Here is a 20,439-nt window from a genome sequence, read left to right as displayed (position 1 = left end):
CATCAAATCTTGGAAGGTTCTGTAAAATTCGAGAGGTAAACCGTCCGGGCCGGGAGATCGATTCAGAGACCCCTTGGCCACAGCGCCCTGGACGTCGTCGGTGGTCACTTCAGCAGTCAGGAGGGTTGCAGCTGCTGCGTTTAGAGTACCAAGTGTCTCATGGGCAACCTCAGCAATGGCCTCTGCACCGGCAGGTACTTCTTGATAGAAAAGTCTATAGTGCGTTGTGAATGCATCCGCAATGGTAGCTTGCGAAGTCAGCCGTCGTCCATCAGGTAAGTCTATAGTTGTCATTAAAGCCTGTCGGCGTCGACGAACATTTTGAACAATATGATGCATAGAAGGTTCTTCACCATTAATCCTGTCTTGGCTGCGGGCTCGTACAATGGCTCCCTCTAGACGGCATCTGGTCAAGGATAGAATCTTTGCCTTGATGCGTTGAGCTTCTTTGAGGCGATCCGGGGATGGAGGATGATCCATGAGTTCACGTAGGGCGCTATAGTAGAAATCAGTTGTATGGTGATTCCACCTGGCTTTGGCTCTGCCATAGTGTGTCAATGTGCGTCGGATGGCCGGTTTGGCGCACAGCAACCACCACTGCAGTGTGGTCTCGTAACGCATAATGCGTTGAACACAGGTGTGCCACGTGTCGGTGACCTGTTGTCGACATTCAGGGTCCCGCAGGAGCGCGACATTCAGTTTCCAGGGTCCTGCACCGCGCCATATAGATTGTCGACGTAGGTTCATGGTACAGATATAGATGTCATGATCCGAAAAGGCAGACGGCCAACGTTCCGCGTCGAGGAGTACTGATTTTAGAGCGTTAGAGATGTATATTCTATCAAGTCGGCTGGCGGAGTGGCTCGTGATGTGTGTATACCCCGGGCGGTCGCCGTGTATCACTCGCCAAGTGTCGAGGAGACGAAGGCGGCGGACGAGGAAGCGAAGTTCGGGACATGTGGTGAAATGGGGGTATTGGTCTGTGCGCTCGAGAACACAGTTGAAATCTCCACCTACGATGAGATGATCGTATCGACCGAGGAATAAAGGCGTGATATCTTCTGCGTAGAACTGGGAGCGATCCCTCCGTTTATCAGTGCCCGATGGGGCGTAGAGATTTATGATTTTGAGTCCTTCAACTGTTATGGCCACCCCTCGCGCTGTTGGGAGGTATGCGACATCGGAAACTGCAATTCCTTCTCGGAGGAGGATGGCTGCGCCTGTGTGTTCTATAGCTGCAGGGGCGGCGTACGTCTCATATCCATAACACCCAGTCCAAGTCGCTGTCCTCAGTTCTTGTAACAGGGCGATGTCGATGTCCGCTGCTCTTAGCGTGTCACGGAGCAGTTGAAGTTTAGCATGGGAGCCGATATTATTAGTATTGATAGTAGCTATTCGGTACGCCTGATGGGAGATCCGTGCTGTTGATAGGGTCGTAGCTGGTGAAGATTGTTGTTGTGGATGCTGGAAGTCCATAGAAGTCGCAGGATTCGCCGTAGAAACTTCCCCCATTTTAGTTTTGGTCGAACGGAGAAACAGATCTCATTTCCGCATCAGATGGAGGTGGGAAATCCGTGTCATCCGCCCATGAAAGGTGTCCGACAGGTTTGACATCGGCGAGAGGTGGCAGCGCTGGCCGAGTCGGCTCAATGGCGTCGGTGACAACAGGCGTGCTATGTTCCATGGCTTCTGGGCGCGGGGCTTGCGCACGATCTCTGTCGGACGGTTCACCGTCTTGTGGATGACGCGTCTCCGTGGCAGAGGAGAAAGTGTTATCGTGTTCTCCGTCGGAGTGATGTGGCATTTCTTCGTCCTGCAGAGGGGGCTCAATGGTCGATTCTGATGTCTTGCGGCGTTTTTTTTCGTCGTTTGGGCGACTTCTGCTTTCGGCAATGAGTTTCGGTGTCTGAGGAAGGAAGAGATTCACGTCGTTCCGGTACAAAAGCCGCGGGTGCTATGATGCGGTCTTCATTCTCCAGAACACTCTCATTGGTATCCTTGTGATCTTCTAGCGTGGGTGTGCCCGGCTGTTGGACATGTTCACGGGCGGCATCGCCGGTGTCAAGGTGCTGGGACGCCTCCGGGTGTATCGGACCAGAGAGACGCTCGTGAACGGCGCCTTGTGAGGGCTGGACGTGCAGTGTCGCCGCATAGGTGACTGGAAGGGTGGTCACGGTTCTGTCGGTGTTCGTATCGTCGGGCCTTAGTTGTGTGATGCGGCGTTGCAGGCATTCATTACGGACGTGGCCTTTTGGCCACAACCGGAACATGTTCGAGGTTGTCCGTCGTAAATGACTACCGCACGGCAGCCGCCGATAGAAATGTATGATGGAACGTGCCGTTTGAGATCGATTCGGACTTGTCTCACACCATTAAGCACCGGATACGTCGTAAACTGTGCCCATGTCTCGGCTACGTGGCTCTGGACTTTTCCGAACGGACTTAGCGCCGCGATGACTTCATCTTCAGCCACCTCGAAAGGCAGTTCGAATACACGGATCGTCCGAAGGCCAAGTCCTGCATGGTCGACATCCACAGGCCCGACGTTTCCGTCGGAGTGCCGAAATTTTAGTCCATGTCGCGTCCTTTGAATGATCTCGTTGCAGGCAGCGTCGGAAGTCATCTTAACATAAACGACGCTGCTAATGATCGATAGGTGTATGCCGATGAGTTCGTCACGCGGGATCTTCACGTCTTCGCGTAGGAAGCGTTCGACGGCCAGTGCTTTGGGTCGTGCGTATTCGTTTGAGAAGGTGAACTTAAGAGTGTTCTTCCTGTAAGAGTTGGCCATTACAGCTTGTTCGACTGAGAAGCGCTGTGACGAGGAAGTAAACAAAACACTCCGCGCGCGCAGCGGCGTGGACGGCCGAGCGCGGTGCGCACTGCTGCCCTGCCGAACGCAGACTGTCCAACTGAGCTACCGAAGCACGACTCAGGCCCGGTACTCACAGCTTTACTTCTGCCAGTACCTCGTCTCCTACCTTCCAAACTTTACAGAAGCTCTCCTGCGAACCTTGCAGAACTAGCACTCCTGAAAGAAAGGATATTGCGGAGACATGGCTTAGCCACAGCCTAGGGGATGTTTCCAGAATGAGATTTTCACTCTGCAGCGGAGTGTGCGCTGATATGAAACTTCCTGGCAGATTAAAACTGAAAGATTGTCTTCGTAAGTTCTTCAAGTCGGCGTAATTAACATCCAAGTGCCTTTCGCACCAACAGCGATAGTCATGCTACCTACACAAAATCTTTAATTACGAGCCAGAGCGAGAGCGAGATCGTCGTTGGATTGAAAATACAAAATAAGTGATATTATTGTTAATTTTCTTCAGTGACTGTAATCAGCTGATGTAGCAATACCTGCGACATTAAAGACCTTTTAGTTGCGCAATAAAAATATCACACTTCGAGTGCGCGACATGATATTTTTTGAACTAATTAACTGTTGGTGGAGGTATTGTTAAAAACAATATTGACTTCAGTTTTTTTTCGACAAATGCACCATGTACATTGCTTCGATGTGCACCTAGATTGACATTAAACGTATCATTGCTGTCTGTTTGAGGTTTTAGACAGCTTTGTATTCCTACAGTTGTGTAGGCTCCACTGGCTTTTGGAAGTGCTTCAAAATCTGGGACTCTGTTGTGGATGCTTCGACTGTTGATCACTACGATTGCAACAGTCCCATGCACTTGGGGTTTTTCTTTAGTTTTTTCATAACACTTCGTGGTCTCCTACAATTATTATCAGCTATCAGCTTGTTCATATGGAGAGTCGCGCAATAGATAAAAATCTTGTCTGCTTACTACACACAGCTGCCTCTAATGTGTAGCACATTCATCATTTAGGGAGACTCCATAATTCCAGTCTAGAAATCACAGCCTAGTTTGTCAGGCAACCTTCGAAGCCTCTGATCCAAGCCCTTCACTCGCCTCAGAAGAAGCCGTCGATCAGTTCCGAGGAGAATACTGCAGATTGTGAGCTTCGATGAGATTTCCGCGACAAGGCTGGTCTTTTCACATTTCTCTGCTAATCATCGGACTCATTCGCGTATGGCCTCAGAGCTGAGACGACAGGTATCCTTCGTCCCAACGTACGTCACAGTTGGCAGTTGGCTACAGCTTATTCCATGAGAGTAAGGTAAGGATGAAGAAGAATGAGACAAAGTGGTCAAACGAAAGCTGTGACCGTTCCTTTCAAAAGAATGCGGCCGTTTTCCTGCCCTAATCCAGCCAAATTCTTGCTCGTGGTTGATGTCCAATTACACTAATTTACGTTTTCTCTGATTCTTTCTATGAGGTAGCGGAACAGAATTGTTTATATGAGGGGCCGTTTCGCCACCAAATTTGTCGAATTTGTGTTCTATCGTAAGGACAAGTATTTTTCTCATTTAAGACGATTAATTTTGTGTCATTAATCGTAAAACTGAGCTTATTTTATTAGGCTTGTGTTAGTCACGTGATTCAGAGCACTGTTCGTGACATTTTTTACTATTTTCAGAACCAGCTCCATCTGTGCACTCATAATATTCTCGCTGCGGCCGCGTCGCGACGCACGCGATAGACCGGCCTGCGCCTTACGTAACGCCCACCGTCCCCTGTCGTAGCTGCCTAGCTGTGAGGCAGCAGCGCGATTCAAGGATGCGCTCCTGCGGCCGCTGAATCAGTTCATTGGCCCGCGGGTCACTCACTGCTCCACATCGGTTGCCCGTCACGCAGTACTGGCGATTCTGATACAAAAAAACTCGTTCCTCTCATCAACAACGTCAGCGTCGCGAGCGTTTGGGAGTGCCTGTGTACAAACAGTGTCACTGGAGAATGCGTTAGCAAGGTCCCTTCCACAGCTGTTTCTTTTTATACATACGGGTGATAGGCAAAATAATGTGAACTGTGGTAGTAAGGGGATGGCTGTGTTTGACGGTCAACATTGCAGGTAAGGCACGTGTCGCGCTGGACTGCTCGTGTTCAGTACGGACTACGCATCAATGTAGGTAGTTTACGAGTAGTGCACACTTGGTATTTGCATTCAGAGGCCGAGATCGACGTGCAATGAAACACAGTTCCAAAGAGGGCAGATTGTGGGGGCGCGATTAGCTGAAGCATCAGTAATCAGTTAGCAACTTATCGAATGTTTCAAGAACAACTGTTTCAACAGTCATGACATCCTACAGGAAACATGGAAAGACATTATCGTGTAAACGTAATAGCGGGCGCAAATCAAAAATAAGTGAGAGAGATCGTAATACGCTAACACGAATTGTGCCAAAATAACACAAAACTACAGTGGCTAAAGTGACTGCAGAGCTCAGTAGGCCATCTTCGCGACCCCGTATCTATCGACACCGTCGCCGAGAACTCCATAAAGCGAACATTCTTGGACGAGTTGCTATACCGAAATCATCAGTGACAAGAAGCAACGCAAATTAGCGTAAAACATGGTGTCAGGAGCTTAATCCAGGACGGATGATCAATGGAAGCACGTCATATGGTCCGACGAGTTAACGTTTCCGTTATTTCCAACATCGGGCCGGGTTTACGTCTGGAGAACGCCAAAAGAAGCCTACAATCCTGAGTGCTCGATTCCAACGGTTAAGCAAGGAGGTGGAAGTGTGATGGTGTGGGCAGCCATATCATGGTATTCTGCTGGTCCCATCATTACTCTCGAAGGCCGTGTTACAGCGAACGATTATGCGAACATTTTAGCTGGTCAGTTGTACTCCATGACTGAAATGTTGTTCCCTAACAATGATACCGTATTTCAGGGCGATAATGCACCCATTCAGACAACCATGAAAGCACAATGATGGTATGAACAGCATGCAATGAAATACAGCGTCTACCCTGGCCACCACAGTCCCCTGACTTGAACGTTATCGAACGCTTGTGGGAGGTGTCGGAGCGCAGACTCAGGAGCAGATTTCCGCCTCCCTCTTCACTACAGGAGTTAGAAGAGATTGTAATCGAAGAGTGGCATAACATTCAACTGGAGACTATACAATCATTATATGCCAGTATTCCAAGAAGAATCGCAGTAGCATTACGGCCAAATGGGGTCCACCCCCTTATTAATAAAATATTCCCAAGTAAGTACAGGTGCTCACATTATTTAATCACAGTAGTAGTACGGCCAAATGGGGTCAACTCCCTTATAAACATTCCCAAGTAAATACAGGTGTTCACATTATTTTGCTTAACCACTGTATTTGGTTGTTCTAATTTTCGTTTTATTTTCGATTAAATGTCACCTAGCCCATCACCCATACAGCCAGTTAATGTGGCTTGTTAATACATACAGTAGTAGGGGGACAAGGGGAACATCACGTCACTCTGCATTGTTGCCAGATGTATCCAAGATGGCGATAATGGCGTCATCAAAGATGGCGTTGTGTAGACTTGGCAACAGCGCATGGCGTCATTCAAGATGGTGGATTTTGGTGGAAAGATAGGTCAATTGGGCTACCTCCACTAACCTAACCCTCCAGAAAAAATGGTGGGAAGTTCAAATTCCAACAGGATAATCCATCACTCCTAAGAAAACCGCTGGAAGATAAGTCACTTGAGTTTTCGCTGCTAATCTAAGAAAATCACAGGAAGGAGGTCAATTGGGCTGTCTACACTAACCTAAGTCACCCGACCGCCTTCTTCCTACAAACTGGCGCCAAATTTGAATTTAGGTTTCGCTACCAACTTAAGAAAATTGTTGCAAACGAAGCTCACCTTCACTAACCTAAGTCACTAGACCGCCACCTCTTCCTAGGGGTTGGTGGGAAATGGACTCAGCCTGCACTAGGCCGATGGATAGAGGAAGGTGTGGTGTCACCGCCAGACACAACACTTGCTAGGTGGAAGTTCTAAATTGGCCGCGGTCCATTAGTACATGTCGGACCAGCGTGTCGCCACTGTGTGATCGCAGACCGAGCGCCACCACAAGGCAGGTCTCGAGGTACGGACTAGCACTCGCCCCAGTTGTACGGACGACTTTGCTAGCGACTACACAGACGAAGCATTGCTCATTAGCCGAGCCAATAGTTAGAATAGCCTTCAGCTAAGTCAATGGCTACGACTTAGCAAGGCGCCATTAGTAACATTGCATGTATCTATGGAGTCTCACTTATATCGTCAATAAAGATGTACCAAGGATGGATTAAAGTTAAGTATTACAGAAGCCACGTACTTTTCTTTATAGCATTCATTACGTATCCTGTTACAGACCTATCTCTTGCCTGCTAAACGCGTGCCTTTCGGCTTCCTCTCATTGTGTCTAGGCTGTCTTGTCTAGACACAACATTTTTGGCGACGAGTCAACGGAAAGGGTCTTGTTCTTTCTAATTGCTTGCATTTACTTGTGTCATGGCTTCGCCAGATGTACTGTCCGAATTATATCGCTTGCAGAATCAGCAGACACAGGCGTTATTGGATGCCCTTGGACAGCTCGTCCAGGGTCAACGCGCACTGCAAAACGATGCGGCCGCCGCCGCTTCATCGCTACCGCAGCGACAACATGCAGTTGCACCACCATTCCGTAATTTTCAAGCAGACGTGGAAACATGGACGGAGTGGTCACGCCAGTTTGGATTTCATATCGCCGCCTACAGAATTCAAGGTAACGAGCCGCTGCCTCATTTATTGGCGTGTGTAGGGGTGCAAACGTACCGTGTGATAGTGAAATTATTTCTCCGACGTGACGTAGCAACTCTGTCCTATGAAGAAATTTTGTCTGCTTTAGATGCCTATTTCAAGGAAACAGTTAATGTAGTTGCAAAAAGGTATACTTTCTTTCGTACAAAATGTACGGCCAGTCAAACTAATAGGGAGTGGGTTGCAACATTGCAGGGCCTTACAAGGGAGTGTGCTTTTGAGTCTGAATGTGGACTCTGTTATTCAGATACAATGGTACGTGATGCAATTGCACAGAACGTTTCTGATGTTCGTATACGGGAGCAAATTTTGAAACTAGTCAATCCCTCCCTTCAACAAGTGATAGACATATTGGATAGACAAGACACGCTTGACTTTGCACAGAAATCATTTGCAACTTCGCCAGCCATATGTAACATTAACCGGCCCGCCGGGCGCGCTGCGCGGACCAATAAACTGCCCTCGCGCACGTCCACGCAGCTGCCGCCATGCTCTGAACCAGGTGTGCCGCGCAAGCATACAAATGCAGTGAAATCATGACCGCGGTGTGCAACTAGACATTCGCGTGACAATTGCCCGTCACGCCAAGCTATTTGTTTTTACTGTAATAAATAAGGACATGTTCAAAGTGTTGGCCAGAAAAAGCTCAGATCAGACAATCACAATCGTTCCCAGCCCTTTGCTTCGCGCCGGAATCGAACCAAGGACACTCAGGCTCGTGGACCTTCGCCCATGGACATTCATGTAGTTAATTCCACCCCGTCCAATGCCACTTTCTCAAACAGTGACAGTGTTCGTCCCACACAAAGTGTGCGTCGACGTCGCCGGAAATCACGTCAATTAGCAAGTGATGCTGTACCTGTATCACTTCAAATTGCACGAAACAGTCGCTCTTGTCGTCAGCAGGACAATTAACTTTTTGTAGACTTGGACTTTGAAGGCAAAGTGATACCATTCCAGCTCGATACCGGAGCTGCAGTTTCATTGATCAATCACGACACTTACAAACAACTGGGCAAACCTCCATTGCGTGCCGCACATGTTCAGCTCACTAGTTATTCAGGACAGCATATCCCTATGTTAGGACAGTGCACTCTTCTTGCAACATACAAGGGACAAACAAAACTTGTGTCATTTTACGTTCTTCGTTCTTCTTCTGCAGTGAACTTGTTTGGTTTAGATTTATTTCAATTGTTTCACTTGTCTATTGTAAATCAGGTCCTATCAGTGAATCAGACTGTGCCTTCAGACAGTGTTTCTCGTCTGTGTGAAGAATTTGCAGACATTTTTGCACCGGGCTTAGGTTGCGCTCAGAACTATGAAGCACATTTGGAATTGAAAGTAAACGCGTAACCGAAATTTTTCAGAGCGCGCAATGTTCCTCACGCATTGCGTGATGAGGTCGCAAGAACATTACACGATTTGGGATCACAAGGTGTGATTGAATGTGCGCAATGCCTCTTCTCTTTCAGCTCCGCTTCATCACTTACGCCGTACAGGTGTTCCGCTCGTCTGGACGACGGAATGCGAACGCGCCTTTCGCCAGTTGAAATCGGCGTTGCTTTCCAATACTTGCCTTACGCCATTCGATCCCCAGAAACCCCTTTTGTTGATGGTAGATGCATCGGATTTCGGGATCGGTGCTGTGCTTGCGCACAGAGATGGGTCGCATGATCGCCCTATTGCCTTTGCGTCCAAATTGCTCTCGTCTGCGCAAAGAAATTATTCACAGATAGAGAAAGAAGCTTTGGCTCTCGTGTTTGGTGTTACTAAGTTCCATGATTTCTTTTATGGTCGTCACTTTACCATCATCACGGACCACAAACCTTTGACATCGCTTTTTCATCCGAACAAGCCTGTACCTCCGCGTACAGCGCAGTAATTCATTCGCTGGTCTATTTTCCTCTCGCAGTACCGCTACGATATCTTGTATCGGTCCACTGCTAAGCACGGAAACGCCGATGCGTTGTCCCGTTTGCCTGTTGCTGAGGCTAGAGCATTCGATTCTTCCGAACTTGCTTGCATGTTCATTGATGCGGAAACTGATGAAGTGGTCGAATCGTTTCCGATTGATTTTCGTCGTGTAGCTGCAGCCACAGCTGCTGACCCGGTCCTTGCTACCGTTTTGCGTTTTGTTGCTACGCAATGGCCCTTGTCAAAGTCACGGATCGAGGTTCCGTTGGTTTGCCGATTTTTTGCTCACAAGGAGAGACTTTTTGTACGACGTGGTGTTTAGTTGTTGCGTTCTGATAATGATCAGTCCAGAGTCGTGGTCCCACGTTCGTTACAGTCCTCGGTTTTACGGCTTCTTTACCAAGGACATTGGGGTATAGTGCGAACGAAACAACTTGCTCGTCAGCACTGTACTTGGTTCGGAATCGATGCTGCGATTACGAATATGTGTTCTTCTTGCATGGCGTGTGCCGAACAACAATCCGCACCGCCGCGGAAATTCTTTGCATGGCCAAAAGCCACTTCTCCTTGGCAACGCTTGCACATCGATTTTGCTGGTCCATTCTGGAATGCTCGATGGTTGGTTCTGGTAGATGCCTTCAGTAATTTTCCTTTTGTTGTCAGGATGTCTTCCACGACGTCAACTGCCACCATCCAAGCGTTGTCTGCTATCTTTTGCATTGAAGGTCTTCCGCAGACTATTGTTTCCGACAATGGCCCACAATTCATGTCCGCAGAATTTCAGTCATTCTGCCAGGCCAATGGTATTCAACATCTGACATCCGCGCCGTTTTCGCCTCAGTCAAACGGTGCCGCTGAACGATTGGTCCGGACTTTCAAGTCACAGATGTTGAAGTTGAAAGAGTCGCATTCTCGGGAGGACGCGTTGTTGCTCTTTTTGTCATCGTATCGCTCTCAGCCCCGAGATGGTCGCTCGCCGGCTGAGTTGCTCCACGGTCGTCCTCATCGAACCTTGACGTCTTTGCTGCACCCGCCGCATCAGGTTCCTCTGCAGCAGCAGACTCCTGCTTTTGCTCCAGGCGACGTTGTATTCTATCGCAACTATCGAGGTTCACAGCGTTGGCTCGCAGGGCGCATTCTTCGCTGCCTCGGCTGCGCGATGTATTTGGTTTTGGGGGCCTCTGGTGAGGTGCGTCGGCATCTCAATCAGCTGCGCCTCTGTCGTCGCACGGGTTCTGCCGCTCCCCGTCTGCTTTCAGCGACGGTGCCGTCCGGTCAGCGCCCTGGGGACCCACCTACTGGCTCGCCTCATCCCCAGGTGTTACCGACGATGCCTTCCATATTGCCCCATGGCGACGCGCCGCCGCAGCCGCCGCCGCCGCCGCCGCCGCCTGTCCTCCAGCCGGCGCCGCCCGCAGTGGACGCTTCGCTGCAGCCGCTAAGCGCCTACCTGGGTCACGCGCCGCCGATCGCTTCCCGTGACCAGCTGTCCTCCGCCATGGAACTCTTGCCCGCTCCGGACCACATGACGTCATCGCGCGTCGGGTACCCCGACGCAATGGAGGTCGACCCTTCGGCTCCTCCTGTCTCTTTACGGGCGCATACACCGCATGTTGACGTGCACCCTGGACTAGGTTTTCAGGCGTTTCCTAGATCCCCTCGGACCGAATGGCCGGGTGCGGGTGGCACAGCCTCGCCTGTTGTTAGGCTCACCACCTCATCGCATGCGTCAACATGGGGTCCTCCCCACGGCGGGCGGAAGCCTTCTAACACGACCGTTCGCCGATTTGCGGGGGCAGGTCTCGAGATACGGACTAGCACTCGCCCCAGTTGTACGGACGACTTTGCTAGCGACTACATGGACGAAGCATTGCTCATTAGCCGAGCCAATAGTTAGAATAGCCTTCAGCTAAGTCAATGGCTACGACCTTGCAAGGCGCCATTAGTAACATTGCATGTATCTAAAGAATCTCACTTGTATCGTCAATAGCGATGTACCAAGGATGGATTAAAGTTAAGTATTACAGAAGCTACGTACTTTTCTTTATAGCATTCATTACGTATCCTGTTACAGACCTATCTCTTGCCTGCTAAACGCGTGTCTTTCGGCTTCCTCTCATTGTGTCTAGGCTGTGTTGCCCAGACACAACAGAAGGAATGTACTTTATTTACTTTGGAGCAATTTATTTAGGGATGGAGTATATTTATCACATAATACATGCTCTGACATGTCCCACAGCATACAGACCTGCAAACTACTCCTACATAACTCATGTATAAGACTCTACACACACACACACACACACACACACACGCGTGCTTCATAATTGTAAACAGTAAAAAATAACCCATTGCACAGCCTACATACGCGCAAACCACTAGTAAATAATGCAATAAATTTACGTCCATAGAGCCAAACAAATCGTAAATTGTCTCAATAATAATAATAATAATAATCCTTCTAAAAGACTCTGCTTCCTAATCGTCAACTGTCTAAATCATACACCAGTCTTTATTAAACAATTACAGGTAGCACCAGCACCATCCAGTGTGTTCGCCACTGAGTCCATAGCTCAACTGACTTAGTTCATATCCACGCCACTAGAGGACGCTATAGTGACGTCAGGTGATGATGCAAGTACCGCAATCTAAGATGGCGCCACCTAGTGAGTTCACCACGAGCTCCAGACCCCTACTGGCTTAGTACATTTCGTCGCCGCCAGAGGACGCCTCCGTGACACCAGTTGATGACGCATGATGGCGGCAAACCGTGTGTTCTCCATGAGGTCTAATACTCAGTACCACAAGCAGTCGTCCAGTTCGTGACGTAAACCAAGATGGTGAGGAAAAATGGTGGGGAACCGACTTAGCCTGCTCTGGGCTGCTGGGGAGAGTAGGGATGGAGTGCACTCTATTTACTTTCAAACAACTTATTTAACGATAATCTATCACACTGATACAAAAGATCCACCCTGATGTTCCTGGGGAATGTTGCATAGCCCACAGACACGCAACCAACTCGTAATTTCAGTACACAGTAGCAAACTGCTCCTAAATAATTCTTCACACACGCTCAGTACTCGTAAACTGTCCAAATAGCACACAGCAGGGCCTACGAAGCTGCTCGCGAAATAACGCAATCAACGCGCGCAAGCACAGTCCACCACCCCCTGTCTAGTAGAGTACACAGGAGCTAGCGATAAGTGACGCATCAGTCAGACGTCAAACCGCGCATAGCCCCTGCTCGGCTTCCGCAAGCATGAGGTGGCAGCATCCCCATTCATATCTAATACCTGAGAAATTCGTATCCACTAGACACGGATGATGACGCGATCGCACGTAAGGTCGACGCGGCCGTCAGCTGTCAAAGCACTCACAGACCTCCATTTAGAGTCACACGCCACAACACTCACGAAGTGAGGCAGCCGCAGCTTGGGTCCCGCGCTGGCGTGTTCCATCACAGCCCTCGAGCCGCCGTCGTCGCCGAACACTGCTGGAACTTGCGTGCCTCTATACAGTCACTGTTATATTTTCATAGCATTCCAAAGCCTGTTCACCCCAGTCGCATATTCGAAGCATCTCCAGGCGCCACTTGTCTTTACCATTCAAGGCAGAATAGCACAGAGCGTCTTGACACATGCGTTCAACCACACGTACCCACCCCAGCTTGACTGACACATCGCCATCTGACATTCTCAATTTTATCTTACGTCACATGGCCTTATGAAAAAAAAAAAAAAAAAGTCAGCCAAGTCCAGCTCTCTGTAATTTTATAGTGCCCCGAAAATAGCAAACGCTCGTTTTCTTGTTGTCTCAGCTTGTATGCGCCAAAATTCCTGCCCTAACAGAACCTGATTACCAAAATATCCAGTCTTCCTCCCAGACATAACGTGATAGCCTTCCTGCTCTCAACATATGCAAATGTTCTCACCGCTCCTATATCCCACCACAGTCAATAGAGCATTTTCTTTTTGTGGCTTTCTGTCGTTATTTTGCACAGATTGCTAAATTGGACCGACAGTTCCCTCAATATATACACCCCCAACCTGTTCTTTGTTTCTACAGATGCTACACTCAGTGGTAATAAACTATTTTACACTGATCACCATTTCACACCGAAAACTAAATATCGCAAAGTTGTCGACAGGTCATCAAATACATACGATACTTGCGTGAATAGTGGAGAGTCAAACCGATCTCCAACCAGGGAATATATCAGCATCACTTTCTCTATCTAGTAAACATGCAATTCTTGTCCCCTTTATATCAGTGAACCGAAGTCACTCTCTCAGAACTGATGTGAAAGACAGTATTGGAAATACACTCTGTTGAACGCTGTGGCTCTGGAAATACCTGTACCTTCCTTACCATTAGACATACGCTTCCCTTCGCTATTACAGTACTCCAAGTCAAATCCATACCCTCCCTACAACAGCACATAGACATTTCGTTTACACGGACATATATACTTTATAAACATGATGCTCAAATGTGAACATATCACACATCCGGTCCGTCGGTTACTCCCACTCGCACGACATCCCGACAAGGAAATTCATCGCTCGATCCGTCTAAACGCCAAACGCATCCAATTTGTCGCTCGGCCGGTTAGTACGTGTGTAGGGCGCTTTGAAATGTTGCGAGCTGCGGCGGTATTGGCTAGACAGCTCTTGTGACGTCACATCCCCGAATCATGTGTTCGTGGTGCCTCAGTTAGCGGGTTGTATTCAGCGAGTGCGGTTCGAAACTTCTAATCTGCAGAGTTCCGGGTTCCTCACTTCTAATTTATCCAGCCGGGTTGCTGTTTAGACTTCCAGAGAAAGGTAAACCCCCCTACGACGTAACAGTTACATGTTGTATACTTTTCTTGCGATATCTCTTACAGAAATCGAATTATTCATGTTTCCGTGGCGGTTCAGTAACGCGTTACTTGTAGGACGATCTCTGGAATTGATAGGCCGACTAGAAAGATTGCTTTCGTTAACGAAGTGGGTCAACGGAAGCGCCTGATTCCACCGGTCGTCTTTGACCCGTGTCGTAAGGCTGTTGTGGTGTGTGACGTCACGACGGCGCGGAATTTAGTTTGTGAGAGTGGCGTGTTTGTAGGTGTCGTTTTAATGTGATCGATGGTGCTCTCTGGTGGTGTGTTTATGTGTTGTGTGGCAGGTGATGTATTTGGTTTAGTTTGCGTGTGTGGCGTGTTTATAAGTGGCGTATTGTTGCGGTCTGTGGTTCTCTCTGGTGGTGTGCTTATGGGTAGCGTGATACGTGGGGTATGGAGTTCATTTGCGTGATAGCATTGCAGGTGTGTGTGGTGTTGGTAGTGACTGTACTTTCAGCGGAATATTTTTCAGTGAGTTAATGATTTTATTTTTGTTATGTCGACGTTATTGTAGTTTCTTTCTGTTCGTCGCGTGTGAGTTTTGGTAAATTGCTCCGTTTATGTATTTGGTAGGTGTGGATATGACTGACAACGTCAACAGTTTTCGGTTGTCGGCGATGATGGGTGACAGTGCTTTGTCTCTAACAAAATTTCTTCAACTATTCGGATTTTTTGATGAAGTCGTGAAGAAATGAGGCTTACTAATGTTCCAGCATCTCGGACCAGGGACGGCTATATGTAGAGATGCCGTACGAATAACAGGTATGATATTACCTCCTCAATAACTGGATGCATACGATACAAAATAATACTGACCGAAAATCATCGATGGGTGTGCATGTCTCTTACATTCTTCCTCCGAGTCATACCACTGTGCCATAGACGTAATCGAGCACATGTTAAAGTAAAAATTCCGATCCCAACGACTACTGCATGTTACTCTCAAAAGCGCTCGTCGTTCTACAGGTGCACCCAAGTATCCACGTTAAAACCTATAACTGCTTTACGAACCGAGGTAAGACTTTACCTCTGAATGAGGTGGTGTTTTCCAGACAACCACCATGACGGTGATCGTAGAAATGTGAGTATTAAGAGCCAATGATGGTACCTTGCGATAAACTCAATGAACTTTGAAAGTCATTCAGCTAAGGAACGTCGTATTCAGGCGCTATTTGCGACTCCATCACACCACACGCAACTGCATAATTACTTAGTTTTTGCAACTCATTCTGTCTCGAGACCATATCAGACATTCCGCGATATATCCGCTGAGTTATAGGCGATGACAGACAGTAGCAGTAGATGATGTGCTGATTGAGGTCCTAAGAAGAAAAATATACACTAACTTCTCAGATCTCTAGCCTTACGCTATATATTAGAAATTACTTCCATTCAAACACATACTTGCATAAGCTCACACCCACAAGTCAATCATATTTCACGCACTCTCATATCTCTAAACGAGTCACCTACCTCGAATCTGTCTGCTACAGTGAAATTAGAACCACCTTTTAATCACACCCTACACATCCTCCAGTCGCACGCATTTCTACAGCTTTCCACAAGTGCTAGTTCCAATTTAAGTTGGAGAAAGACGTATCCAACGCTTTCTGCAACCCATGTAGAAACAGATCGAGCTGAGTTATTGCAACAGGACAGTGTTTTGAGCATTCAGTGGAAATGCGCGCAATGTGGTGCGTACCCAAACTAGATACAAGTACTACAGATCCCCAACATGCTATCTTCGTTATTCTATACCCTCCCCCCTCCCAACATAGAAAAATTACGAACTATAAAAGCTCATCCTATTTACAAGTCACCCCAGAGTAGCGTAGTGTAGCGTGCAGCCATCCAGGCATTCCTAATGGTTCACCAAGTCCGACACTTCAAACCGCAGCTGCCTATGTGGAGACGATCATATTAGATATACAAAGACCGCATAGACCACTTTAAACTTTCATCACCTATACTCTAAGCGAATTATCGTATGAGACGCTCCCTCTGCTCCTGTTTTAAACAATGTTTTCTAACACGCTTTTGTACATTGCCAAGCACTTTGTTTCTACCACGACTTCGAGGTCTGTGTCATTCTAAACTGAGATTAAGACGCTCTGATCCACGACCTTTCACAGAAAAATAGACATCACACGGTGTAAATCATATTCTTACAGCGGACAGCATAACACTGGATGATTTTTAAATAAAACACACTTACAACGTAAGGAAGCTAAGAGAGTTTGGCAGCATTGTGACAGTTTCTAAACTACCGTCCGAAAGTGATTCATGACCTCTACATCTAAACTCATATGTCACCGTGACGGAATTTCTAATTTTGCACTCATGTATCCGATTTCTGTTTAGCTGCTAGCAAGCCCCAGAAGTTGTCACCCATCCACAGTGCTTCTTCCCCCAACTCAAACAAGCGATGTCACTCAGTAATTATGTGGTACGCAATGCGCGGATGGAATGGAGAAGACACCGTCGATGTACTGTAATATTAAACAACAGACTTGATAGTGCGAAGAATTTTACAGTAAGTTGAGCACCGGCCAGTGATGTGACAGCATGCTTCCCCAATTTCAGTATCATAGTTAAACCATGCCCTCTCCACGTTACGAGTATCACTGCGAACATCGATAGATGACTGAGCAGTACGTCCATTAACTCTTAATTCTCGAACACATAAAAGTATACGAGGCAGCGCTGTACATATTTCTATCACCTCCAGCATTTACGATCCCTCTCTCAGCGTATGGGAGTCACAGAGCATTCTCGCCGTCTTAGGGTAAAAGACCATCCTCATACTGTCATTGACCAACCAGCCCTGCAGCATAATTAGCGAATTCATCTGCAACAGACCATAAGAAGACTTCTACACTCCACGTTTCGTGAATGAATTGACCTTTCCGAGTCCTAACCCGTTCAAGTGCATGAGATTTCTAGAGATGCGGCCATGTCGAGGAGCTTAGCACCACATATGGATGTATAGTAACAGATTACTAAGTGCGGTCGTATAATAGCAGACAGTTAAGAAGAAGAACAAAGGATTGATTTTTATACGCGATGGAGCCCCAGACAGATGGAGCTCAACGAATTTTTACATAAATCAACGAAGCTATCAACTCTAAAGTATTTTTCTAGAGTCTACGATCCGCACCTGGAAGGTATTCATAAGAGAGAGAGCATAAACACATGCACTATTAAGACTACAACGTTCTGCACTTAAAAACTGGCCATAATGTTAGATCGCATACGTTTCCGACATGTCAGACACACATCCTTCTTCCCCGTTTCTCTACCCTGAACTATCTTATCGAATCGTAAAACTTTTGCGTTGCATGATACGAGCGCAACATAGCTTTGCGAAGACGTATAGTGTCCACTGTTCACATCCAGTCAGGGTTCAGAAATTATACTATGCTTGCATCAAGCCTATATATAAAATGATAGTTAGTAGCTTCCTACAAGGAAACAAACGCATAGCAGCAGCGTCCAACATGTGAATATTGCAAGTCATTCCGTCACTAACTATGTAAACAACACATCAGTCGGGCAAATATGCACACAGGGATTGTAGCGCGTCAGCAGTAGAAAGAGGATACTGGCCACCAACCAACACCCTCTCCTTGCTTCCCATAGTAAAAGCCTACCGTGGCAATGAGATGACACAAAAGTTCTCATATGCTTGTTCCACCTCATAGAGCTGTGCAGTGTTATGCCCAGATATTCAGACTTGTCAAGCAGGACACTATTAATGCTGTATCCTAACATTACAGGTTTGATCTTCCTACTCATCCGCATTAACTTACATTTTTCCACATTTGAGGCTAGCTGCCATCCAACACGGCAACTGGAAATTATAAGTCGTCTTGTATCTTTCTACAGTCACTCAAGTTCGACACCTTACCATTCACCACAGCATCATCAGCAAACAATTGCAGATTGGTGCCCTCACTGTACACCAAATCATCTATGTGTCTACAGAACAACAGCAGTCCTGTCACACTTGCCTGGGGCACTCCTGACGCTGCCCTTCTCTCTGGTGAACACTCGCCATCGACGACAATAAACTGGGTTCTATTACTTAAAAAGTCTTCGAGCCATTCACATATATTAGAAGTCATTCCATACACCTTCGTTAGCAGCCTGCAATGGGGCAATGTTTCAAATGCTTTCCGGAAATCTAGAAATATGGAATCTACCCGTCGCCCTTCATCCATATTTCTCAGTATATCATATTGGGAAGAGGGCAAGCTGAGTTTCGCACGAGCGATGGTTTCTAAAACCGTGCCAATTCGTGGATATAAGTCTCTTCCGGAACGTATTTCATGCACTTCCAGACAGGCAGCCCAGCTTTCTTCATTTAGCTCACATGCAGATGAAGTAACCAGGGCTGCCCATCTTAAGGTACGTGAAATAGCCGAAAAAATCGTGTTCGACAATGTTCCTGGGTGCATTACGTGTTACCAACCATCTCCAGTCACACAGAATCTGCCCTCATCCATGAAGAGCTCGTGAGTCCTTCCTTCTTGGTCCAGTTCTTATGTCCCTGGCAATGACACGAACGCTGGCCCCTATGTGCTGGTGCCACCGGAACACAGCATAAGATCGTCGGGTAAGAGACCGCCCACAAGCGCTCACCGTGCGACTGTGGAACGCGAGTGTTATGGCGTAAAGTCAGCTCCCGCACACCAGTCGGGAACGTCACAGAAGAGATAGCTGTGTGAAGAGGCCAGCCAATCGTTTGCTGACCGACCTCCCTCCAGGACGACAACGCTACAGCAGCAGCCCCTACATCAAGAGGCCGACTGGCGGCAGCCCGCTTCGATAGCAGCTCCAACGTTAGCCACTTAGCTAGCTGCCGCATCCTAGCCCCCATCTTTAGCAATCTGTATGCAACACAGACTCGTGTTTGTCTGTTCTGAAGAAGACGGATTATTTTGTATGCCGCCCCTTGCTTGCGACACGTCTATCAAAGTTAAGTATTTGTACTTGTCTTGTTGTAATAAAACTGATTAATACGAGTTGTTTCATTGTTTCCCTAGCGAACCGCGTATGCAGGATTTCTAGTCACGACAGGGAGAAAGCATGCATTGCACTCCTGCTAACACTTTATCTACCATTGTGCCTCAGAGACCCATCCGTGATGTTTAATATCTTCTCTACTAGTAACTACACATTTTATTTAAATCTAATTTTATGGCTTTCCTAATTTGTCAAGTCAGTCGTAATTTCGGATAAAAATTATAAAAATTTCGCTATGGCTCGCAGGTCCCTGCAGTTAGAAGCAATTTTTCAACAATAAGAGGTCTATCAGAACAGCTTCTTTTACGTCATTTGCAATTGTCCGCTTGCGCTGGTATTTTTTCACTGCTCAACAGTCCTCCTTGTGATAAGCACTTATTTATTTTGGCGCATTATTTCATAGCTGTTATCTGTTCTACGAGTTGAAATGTTGTGGAGAAAAGGACACTCAGACGAGGAGATAAGGGAATTCTTGGAGCAGTCTTCGGATTCTGAAAACCCACTTAGTGAATGTGAATCTTCCAGTGATGATGATGAGGCAGATCATGATGAGGTAAATGTCGCTGAAAACTCAGAGCTACAAGTTCCAGGGGACTGACGACCTTAGAAGTTAAGTCCCATAGTGCTCAGAGCCATTTGAAACTCAGAGCTACAGGAAGATCATGACAATGAAGAACCCCTTTACGAGAATCGATAAGAAAAATTTATTGAAAATTCTGTTGAGTGTGACCTATTGTTTTCTCGTAATGAGAATGAAAAGGGGTACAGCTCCTCAACCTGGAATTTCTGGTGGCTGAAGAAATAAGGGCACATTGAAAGAAGACTTAGGGGTATACAGTTATTCGATTAGGAACTGTGATAGTGAAGAATCTTGTTATGTGTTGTTCTTTCATGTGTCCCTCATTGAGAAAGACTGTATGTAGTCCAAGAAGGGGCGTCGAACCGTTTACAAGGACTGGATGTATATAGATATGCAGGAAATGA

The sequence above is a fragment of the Schistocerca serialis genome, chromosome 9 (genome assembly GCF_023864345.2).
Source record: "Schistocerca serialis cubense isolate TAMUIC-IGC-003099 chromosome 9, iqSchSeri2.2, whole genome shotgun sequence".
NCBI lineage: Eukaryota > Metazoa > Arthropoda > Insecta > Orthoptera > Acrididae > Schistocerca > Schistocerca serialis.
The sequence above is the reverse complement of the archived record's forward strand: the minus strand, read 5'-3'. Positions refer to the sequence as shown.